At 34.7% G+C, this 9,059-nt stretch overlaps 1 long non-coding RNA gene across 1 annotated transcript; it reads right to left on the reverse strand.

The window, feature by feature from the left end:
* Positions 1–395: 395 nt before the first annotated feature.
* On the reverse strand, positions 396–4,762 carry LOC102584816 (uncharacterized). Its single transcript, XR_368644.2, has 3 exons — positions 4,485–4,762; positions 4,315–4,420; positions 396–884 (listed from the first exon to the last, which is right to left on the reverse strand). It is a non-coding gene; the product is annotated as an uncharacterized lncRNA (long non-coding RNA).
* Positions 4,763–9,059: the final 4,297 nt, after the last annotated feature.

The following is a 9,059-nucleotide window of genomic DNA, read 5'->3' on the forward strand; positions in this document are numbered from 1 at the left end:
TAAAGGTTGAGTTAGTGGCTTAGGAGGTTCAAACTTTAACTTAAGGTTCCAAGTTCAAACATCATGCACACTATTTTTATTTTACGAACCCTTATTTAGTGAAAATATGACATCCGTCACTGTTTGGTTGTATAACTTTTTGAGACATCTCCTTAGTAAAATATCATGTTTTTATTTCTTTTACGATTTATGAACTATTCAAATCACAATTTAAATATTTTTTTTGAGAAAAATGACAAGTTTTTTTGAGAAATGTTTGATCACGATTTAAAATTATGTAATTTATTATGAATGCTAAATGACTGTCTAATATTTTATTTTTAAAATTGAGCAATTCAGGAGCAAACATTAAATTTGAATTTAACACTGTCCGAAAAGAAACTTCTCAAGAAATATATTTACACGTACTTAGAAAATCTAAATTAACTTACAAAGAATACACAAACTGGCTCAAAATCTTTAAATAATTAAGGATTAGTCAACATATCATGTCACCTTGATGCGATGTGGCGAAAAAGAAGATACTATTTCAATGATTATGTTGGCGTTAAGATTTCAAACTTGTCGTCTACTTTCAGGAAAGGTTATGATGAGTGTGATCACCCCCTCTTTCGATCATGCCTATCCAGATTCTCTCGATAGTCTCTTAGGTCCTTTTTTTCAGTGCAACACTGGAAAGCGCCCTCTTTTTGTCATCCCTGCAGCTTTTCAGATTTTGTATTGAACGCATGCCGTAGCTAGGACCCTTCAAATTTTGTTTGAGCCTATGTTCAAGCCAAACCCACCCCTATACCCTTGAAGAATTGCTGCTGCATATATTCTCCTTCATTTCGGCGTACCTAATTAATATATGCTTATTTATTTGATGAAGCCCTTCTAATTTCCTATAGAGAAAAAAAAGATTTAACTTTATCATAATATCTTCTCCAATTCTCGATTAGATAAACATAGAATATTAAATAAACATGGAGCGATCAAATTTACTATCGATACTGAACTTCTTGATAATTAGCAACTGAAAAGGATAAAAAAGGAAAATAATTATCAAATTTGTTCTTGTACTATTTAAAATTAAGAGAAGTATTGCAAACGCTTCAGAACTTAGCGTGAATTATTTGTTTCATGTTTAAACTATTGACAACCTTAAAAACACAATTTTACTTGACTAAGTGAACTTAAATACACCTCTGATCTTGCAACATTAGTGAAATACACCTGTAATTTTCTTCAAGTTTAAGGATGTCTTCAACACTTCTATCGATTTTTATTAAAAATATCATACTTCTACAAGAATTTGAGACTACTTGCTATGTGATGTGGCATATTGGGTATATGTAAGTTTAGTGTAACACCCCGAAATTTCTAAGTAAGACCCGAGTCATTCTTCATTTGCATATAAGATCGTAGCAGGTGATTCTTAAATTGTTCTTAGGCAATGAGTTCATTCCTTTAGTGTGGGAATGAATTTGGATATGAATCAAGGTCACTAAAATACCCTAGCACAAATTTGAGTTGAAAGCTTCCTTACCGATCGAGTTTTGATATAATATTCTACTTAGGTCAACTTCAAGCGATCATATCTCTTAACACATGATGAATTAGGGGGCATATGATCTATCAAATTAAAGCTCTATGAGTTTTCTTTCCAATGACACCAAGTTTGCATTATTACGCGTTTGGAGAAAAAGGTTATGATTGTTTTACTGGAATATACCCGGACTGAGAAATTCGGCAAGGTCACATGCTCAATTGGTGAATCGCCGAATTAGCTTGCCTAAATGTCTCGAAAATCTTAAGTCTCGGTCTATTTGGGCGATCTAAATTCCAATTGGGCGACTCGCCAACTATTTCGGTGAGGAAATCTCCAGATCACCGATTTGGTCGACGAAATTCATTGAAAGGTCATTTTTTATTTTTATGGTCCTCTTACGTTTCCAGAAGAGTACTATTCTTGAACTTTTACCCTCAATTAACTTCCCTAATTCTATCTCATATTTTCAGCCTGCTTTGTCACACGGGTTGATTGGTTATTAAGGAGTTTTCTTGTGACCACTACGTCAAGGGTTCAAGGCTGGTACCCGAGAAAATCACTGGTTAATATAGGTATACTAAAATACCTTTTAAAAAAATAAAAATAAAATAAAAAAATTCTATCTCATATCCTAATAATCTCCCTATTCACGCTCAACCCTCAAACAAATCAAATTTGCATGTTCTGAGTTCTCTCAAAGAAGAAGCTAGGCTTCTTCAACTTCAAGCCTTATTTCAAGGTGTTAGAAAAAAATAGTAAGAAAAATAAAATAAAAATTGAAGGGTTAATCAAGAAGGTTGTTGCCAGAATCTTCTCTTGGCAAAACAGATTCTTATCCTTTGGTGGAAAATACATTTTGATAAATCATGTACTACAGTCCATACCTATTTACATGCTATCAACTATGTCTCCACCAAAACGGGTTATAGAACAAATTCACCAGCTCTTTGCTAAATTCTTTTGGGAGAATTATACAGAGGTGAAAGGTAAACATTGGGTTACATGGATTGATATGTGCTATCCAAAGAGGGAAGGGGGGATGGGTTTCAAATCGCTCTTTGATATATCTAATGCTCTCTTTGCTAAATTGTGGTGGATGTTTAGAACTCAGACATCTTTATGGAGCACATTTATGTGGAACAAGTATTGTAAAAAACACCATCCCATAATGGCGCATAACAGAGGTGCATCTCAGGTATGGAGAAAAATGATACGGGTCAGGGAAGATGTGGAGCATGAAATTTGGTGGCAGCAGAAGGAAGGGAATGCTAGTTTCTGGATGGACAATAGGACAAAACAAGGTGCTCTTTATTATATAGAACCACAAGGAGTAGAGGAAGAAGTGGAGGCCAAAGAGTTGATTCAGAATGGGCAATGGGACATAGCAAGACTACAACAATTATTGTCTCAAGATATGGTAGAATGCATTGTGGATAGTATCGGTCCTAAATTGAGTGTGGGTACTCAAGATAAGGCCTGGTGGATGGGTAATTTACATGGAGAATTTACTGTGAGATCATCATTTCATGTAACAAGACAGAAAATGGAAGAATTTGAATGGATGAATAATATCTGGATTGGGGGATTACCATTTAAAATCTCTTTCTTTTTCTGGAGAATATGGAGACAGAGAATCCCCACGGATGATGTTCTTAAAAGGATGAGGGTACATGTGGTATTGAAATGCTACTGCTGCAATGAGGGGAAGGAGGAAACAATGCAACACTTATTTCTAACAGCTCCCATAGCCCAAAAGCTATGGAAGCATTTTGCTTCATGTGCAGGTATTAGCATTGAAGGAGTTCAATTACAACAATTGATTACTATCTGGTGGGATTGGCCAGGACAGTACAAGGTTAAACAATTTTTTAAAGCCATACCAACAATTATTATTTAGGAGCTGTGGAAAAGGAGAAATGCTAGAAGGCATGGAAAAAATGTTACATATGCGAGGTTATTAGGGCAATGTCTACAAATTGTTCAATGGTTCATTAGAGTGAAGTATCCGTGGATAAGAGGAAGGATTCAGAATTAGAGGGAGATGCTCACCACTCTAGTGCATATAAACCTACACTATATTATAGAATAGTTTATTGGGAGAAACCAGATCAGGAATGGGTGAAATCCAATACAGATGGTGCATGTAAAGAAAATCCTGGACAGAGCTCTTATGGATTTATCATACGAAATAGCAGGGGAGATTTAATATATGCGGAGGCACAGAAGATAGGGGAAGCCACCAATATGGAAGCTGAAATTATGGGTGTGTTAAAAGCAATGCAATATTGCGAAACACAAAACTTTCAAAAGATAATTCTGGAGACATACTCATTAGTACTTACAAATGTGTTGGTTAAACAATGGAGGATTCCTTGGTTACATGCTGAAAATATAGAGAATATACAGCAAAGCATAGCAAGGAAGCAAGTTCAGGTAAAGCACATATTTCGGGAAGCTAATCAATTAGCAGATTATCTGGCAAACATGGCCCTAAATCAAGCAGACCAAATACAAGTAAATAACTTCTATGATCTACCAAGCATTGGAAGAAGAATTCTCAACATAAAAAAACAACACATTCCATCATTGAGAATTAAAGCAAAGAGAATCAATCCATCATGATAAGCGAGAATATCTACAAACCAGAACCATTCAGCTACAATATTTACAGGTTCTGTCTTCTAAGAGACGATCTAGCTACGTTAGCGCTACTTCAACTTACAAAAAAAGATCAGCACAAGGGAGGGAGGGGGGATCTCAAACCAGGTCAATGGAGCACATACTCGATTCAGCAGGCCGATATCCTCAAAGCCTTTAGAAGGAGCGTCATGGTTCAATCCCAACAAAAAGTTATGCGAGATTTCCAAACACCTCCACCGGGATGCACATCTACAAGAAGGGGAAAGTTAACAGGGAAACTAGCTGGGAGAAGCACAGAAAATAAAGTGAATACCTTTGTGAGCTGTTATATCACCTCACTATCCATGGATGCAGAATATTGATGACCCAGAGGTGGAGAAGAATAAAAAACAAAGAAAAAGGAACAAGAAATATGGAGGTGGTGGAATAGAGGAGAACTCTTTTAGGAAATCCTACTCTTAGTCTTTTACTTCCTATTTTGGGCCATCTTTCTCTTGCTTATTTGGGCTTATTTTGTCATATGATGTAAGGATTTTTCAGATGAAATAAATGGACCCCTGGTCCAAAAATTCATCAAAAAGAAAAAGTAAGAAGACGATGGTTTTGAGGTGTGTAATCACTTTCTTGAAAGAGATATTGCCCATGTTCATATTGGGGTAAATACAAACAATTCTCTTCAAGGATACAACAAAGCCCTTTGTTTATACATGCAGATTTTTCTTAGGCTACTTCTAGAGAGTCTTTATATTTATAGTACTTAAGAGATGACTCTTCATAAGAGTCATGTTCTTTCATGAACATATGACTTTTCATAAAAATCATGTTCTGAACAAATAACTTTTCATAACAGTCATGTTCTTTCACAAAAAAATATGCCTGTTCAATTTAAGACCTCTATATATTACAAAATATCCAACAATCCCTCCACTAGTTTATAATGTTTCTCATAATATCATGCATACAAAGAGTATCTTATAATAGATTTGAACTTTCTATTAGTGCAAGTACTTTAAAGTTCTGACGAAATAATTGGTATCTTAAAAGATTTGACCACAACTCCCAAAATCAAAAATATCACACAATATTATTTATAGCTTAGAAACCCTTGTATTTGCTTTAACACGATTATGACCATGTGCTCATCTTGATTTCATGAATATTTACAAAATCAACCCTTTAGATCTTGCTTGAAGCGACACCACTTCAATATACATATAGGTGAAATTAACTACTATGTCCCACATTTACTAATTTTATTAATAATTAACTCAACCTCCGTGTAACAGTCTGCACTATGGAGTTTGTCACTATGCCCCTGTTATTTTAAGCATTTAACAACTCCTCAATTTCTCACATAACAGTATGCAGTACACTTGAATCAATGCTCTAAAAAGAAAACTCGTGCTTTAGCAACACAAAGTAACTTGTTATTACCCGCTGAACTTGTATTGTCAAAGTGTATACTAACTCAAAGTTGGGTTCCCATCACTTATGTTTATTTTAAGGATTTTAGCCTTATTCATTCACACACTTATTACACTGCATCTTTTGAAACTAGATTTACAAGATTTATATAAATCATAAACAAATCTTTTACTTAGGCATATCATAGATATCATCATTATCTCAATAACTTAGAATTGTTGCATCAGTAGTGGCCATAACATTTCAAAATCATATTTTCTCAACCATTCCATTTCTTTTCAAGCATTTATATGTTAAATATATTCTTATAATTCCACTATGGAATTCAAGCCTGTTTTGATACAAAACTTATGACACCTTCATACATGTTTCAAATCCAACTTATATGAATTTTATCATCATTAGAAGATTCACTATTTATAGACCAGCACACCAATTCATCTATGTATGAAAGGTCATGTCTATGCAAAATTTATCTTACAACAAATACTTCTTTTCATGAAAAGTCACAATATTTCAAGTGACACTACTTCATGAAATTACATTAAAAAAAAATTACGAAGGCTTATAGCCTAATCATCGTATTAGCAGTTTAAAAAACTAATCATCACTAAAACTGTCAAGTTGTAAATATAACTATTATATCAAATACATCAAATATACATCTTGTGAGTGTTGAAGAAATAATTTATATCCTAAACTCTTCAAATATTATTGACTATTAATCATAATCCAAGCACATAATCCGTAATACTTTAGAGAGAGTAGGTCTAACTTCTCACTAGAAAAACCCAAATTCTATCATAACCAAAATATGAACTATTGCCAAGAAAATTTACATCCACCTGCGCCACCCGACACTGAAATCATTGCTGATACAATTATGGATACTGTGACATAAACTACAGAGGAAGAGAAAGCCAATTTCAAAGAAAAACTTATCACACTATATCCACCGATTGAAGCACAACAAATCCCAAAAGGACCAAATCTTGAAGTGGATATGCTTATTGATCATCCTAACACATCAATTAACAAAGGAAAAGGAATCCTTCAGGATAAATTGGCAGAAACAGAGCAAGATGATATGTTTGACAGATGAAGAGAAAAAAAGAATCTATCAACCTTGGACATACTCAATCATCATCAAAAATATCTTTGGAAAAAGAATCAGTCATTAATATCTAAAAAGGAAACTAGCCAATTTGTAGAGAGTTTCAGAGGATATTGTATTAATTGATCTGGGACATGACTATTACATTGTTAAATTCTACAAAGAAGAAAGCTTACAAAGAACACTACAACATGGTCCTTGGTTTATTAACGGATATTTTCTATCAGTTAAAAGGTGGCACCCCAATTTCGTCGCCTCTGAAGCCATGGAAACATACTCTGCTATATGGATTAGACTTCCAGAACTACCCACGGAGTTCTACGACCACTCAATTTTAGCAAAAGTAGGTAAAAAACTTGGCAAATTGGTTAAAACAGATGTATGCACTTCGGCCACTCTACGAGGACGATATGCACGTATATGGGTCGAAGTCCCCATTGGTATCCCGGTCAAGAAGTTCATTTACATAGGATACCATAGACAACCCATTGTATATGAAGGCAGTGGCGAAGTTAGGATTTTTAATAAGGGGTTCAAAATCGAAAGAATTAAACACACGAACTAACCAAAGGGGGTTCAAAATCTGATAAACTAAACACATGAGCTAACCAAAGGGATTCAACATCTACTATATATATATATATAAAAAATTTAACCATGTATAAATAGTAATATTTTTCGCCGAAGGGGGTTCGGACGAACCCCCAAACAGAAGTCTGGCTCCCCCCTGTATGAAGGAGCAGATATATTATGCACCGGTTGTGGGGTACTTTGGGCACACAGTACAGAATTGTATAAGCAAACAGCCACCTCAAGAGCAACCAAATAGAGACAAGGACAGAGAAGAAGACAAAAGCATGAGTCAATTGAGCATCGGAGAGGATGAAGTGCCTTGGCAAACAATAACCTTCACTAAATGGAGACAGCAGATAAGAAGACCAACATAGAGCAACAAGAACGACGACCCTCGATAACACCCCATGTAAAACTAGTATCGTTGATACCGATGAACAGAAAGTAGAAAAAACTCGAACTAATGCGAGAGACAAGAAGCGAAATAGTTGTGTTAAAAGAGATAAAAGTAATAATATAATATTCAAGGAAAAATTCGAAAAGAAATGCATCCCTATTTGTCATCAAATCCATTAAAAGGCTTAATAGATATCAGAAGCCCTTACATCTCATAGAGAGAGTTATGTGTTGATAATGAAGTCAATAATGAGAAACAAGGAAGCTCCGTTAGAATCCATGAGGAACACTTCGTCAACAATGAGAAACAAGGAAGTTCCGTTAGAATCCATGAGGAACATTTCGATGATAACACCACTCCAACTGAACATATCCATGAATTTAATAATATGGAATTGTAGGGGAGGAAATGGACCTGACTTTAGAAGGAACTTTAGATCATTGTTGGATCGGCATAAGCCACCATTAGTAGCCTTGCTGGATACAAAAATGGTGAATCACCAAGTTTTACTTGATGACTTTCATTTCAACAAAATGATCGAGGTTCCAGCCGTAGGAAACTCAGGATGTCTCGTTGTGCTGTGGGATGATAACGTGCTAGAACTGGATGAAATTGCTACAACTGAACAGGAAATCAATGCAATGATCAAGGTAAGTGCTACAAATATCTCCCGGTTATTTAGTTGTATTTATGCTAGTACATATCGAAATATGCGTAAAATATTATGGCAAAATCTCCAAACTATCAAAAATAACTTTGGCGGAAGGTGGCTTATAGGTGGGGATTTTAATGAACTTATATCTAACTCAGACAAAAAAGGCGGGAATGCTTTAAGTAACCCTCGCACAAGAGACTTCTGGAATGTTATAAGTTATTGTGAATTTATAGACATGGGTTTCAAAGGTAATAAATATTCTTGGCTAAATAAAAGGTTTAAAAATAGAAATGCCTTCATTTTTGAAAGACCAGACCATTTTTTTGCAAATAATGAATGGCTCATGAGTTTTCCGGACGCTCAAGTTCTCCATCTCTCTAGAACTCACTCAGACCATTGTCCATTATTACTTAGTCTCCTAAAAAATGTCAACTTTAAAAAGGAACGCATTTTTAGATTCGAATCTATGTGGTCTTGTCACCCTGAACTTGTTAATATTATTCAAAATGTTTGAAATAATAATCCTAATCTCCCTACAGCCATTAACAAGTTTGTAAGAGATGTCACTATTTGGAATAGAGATACATTTGATAATATCTTCTATAAGAAGAATAAGCTCATAAGGAGACTACAAGGTATACAAAAATCTGAAAATTATCCTGAAAGTCACTTCCTAATAAACCTCGAGCAAAATCTTATACAAGAATATAATACTATTCTGAAA

The sequence above is a fragment of the Solanum tuberosum genome, unplaced genomic scaffold, assembly GCF_000226075.1.
Source record: "Solanum tuberosum cultivar DM 1-3 516 R44 unplaced genomic scaffold, SolTub_3.0 scf00453, whole genome shotgun sequence".
Classification (NCBI taxonomy): Eukaryota; Viridiplantae; Streptophyta; class Magnoliopsida; order Solanales; family Solanaceae; genus Solanum; species Solanum tuberosum.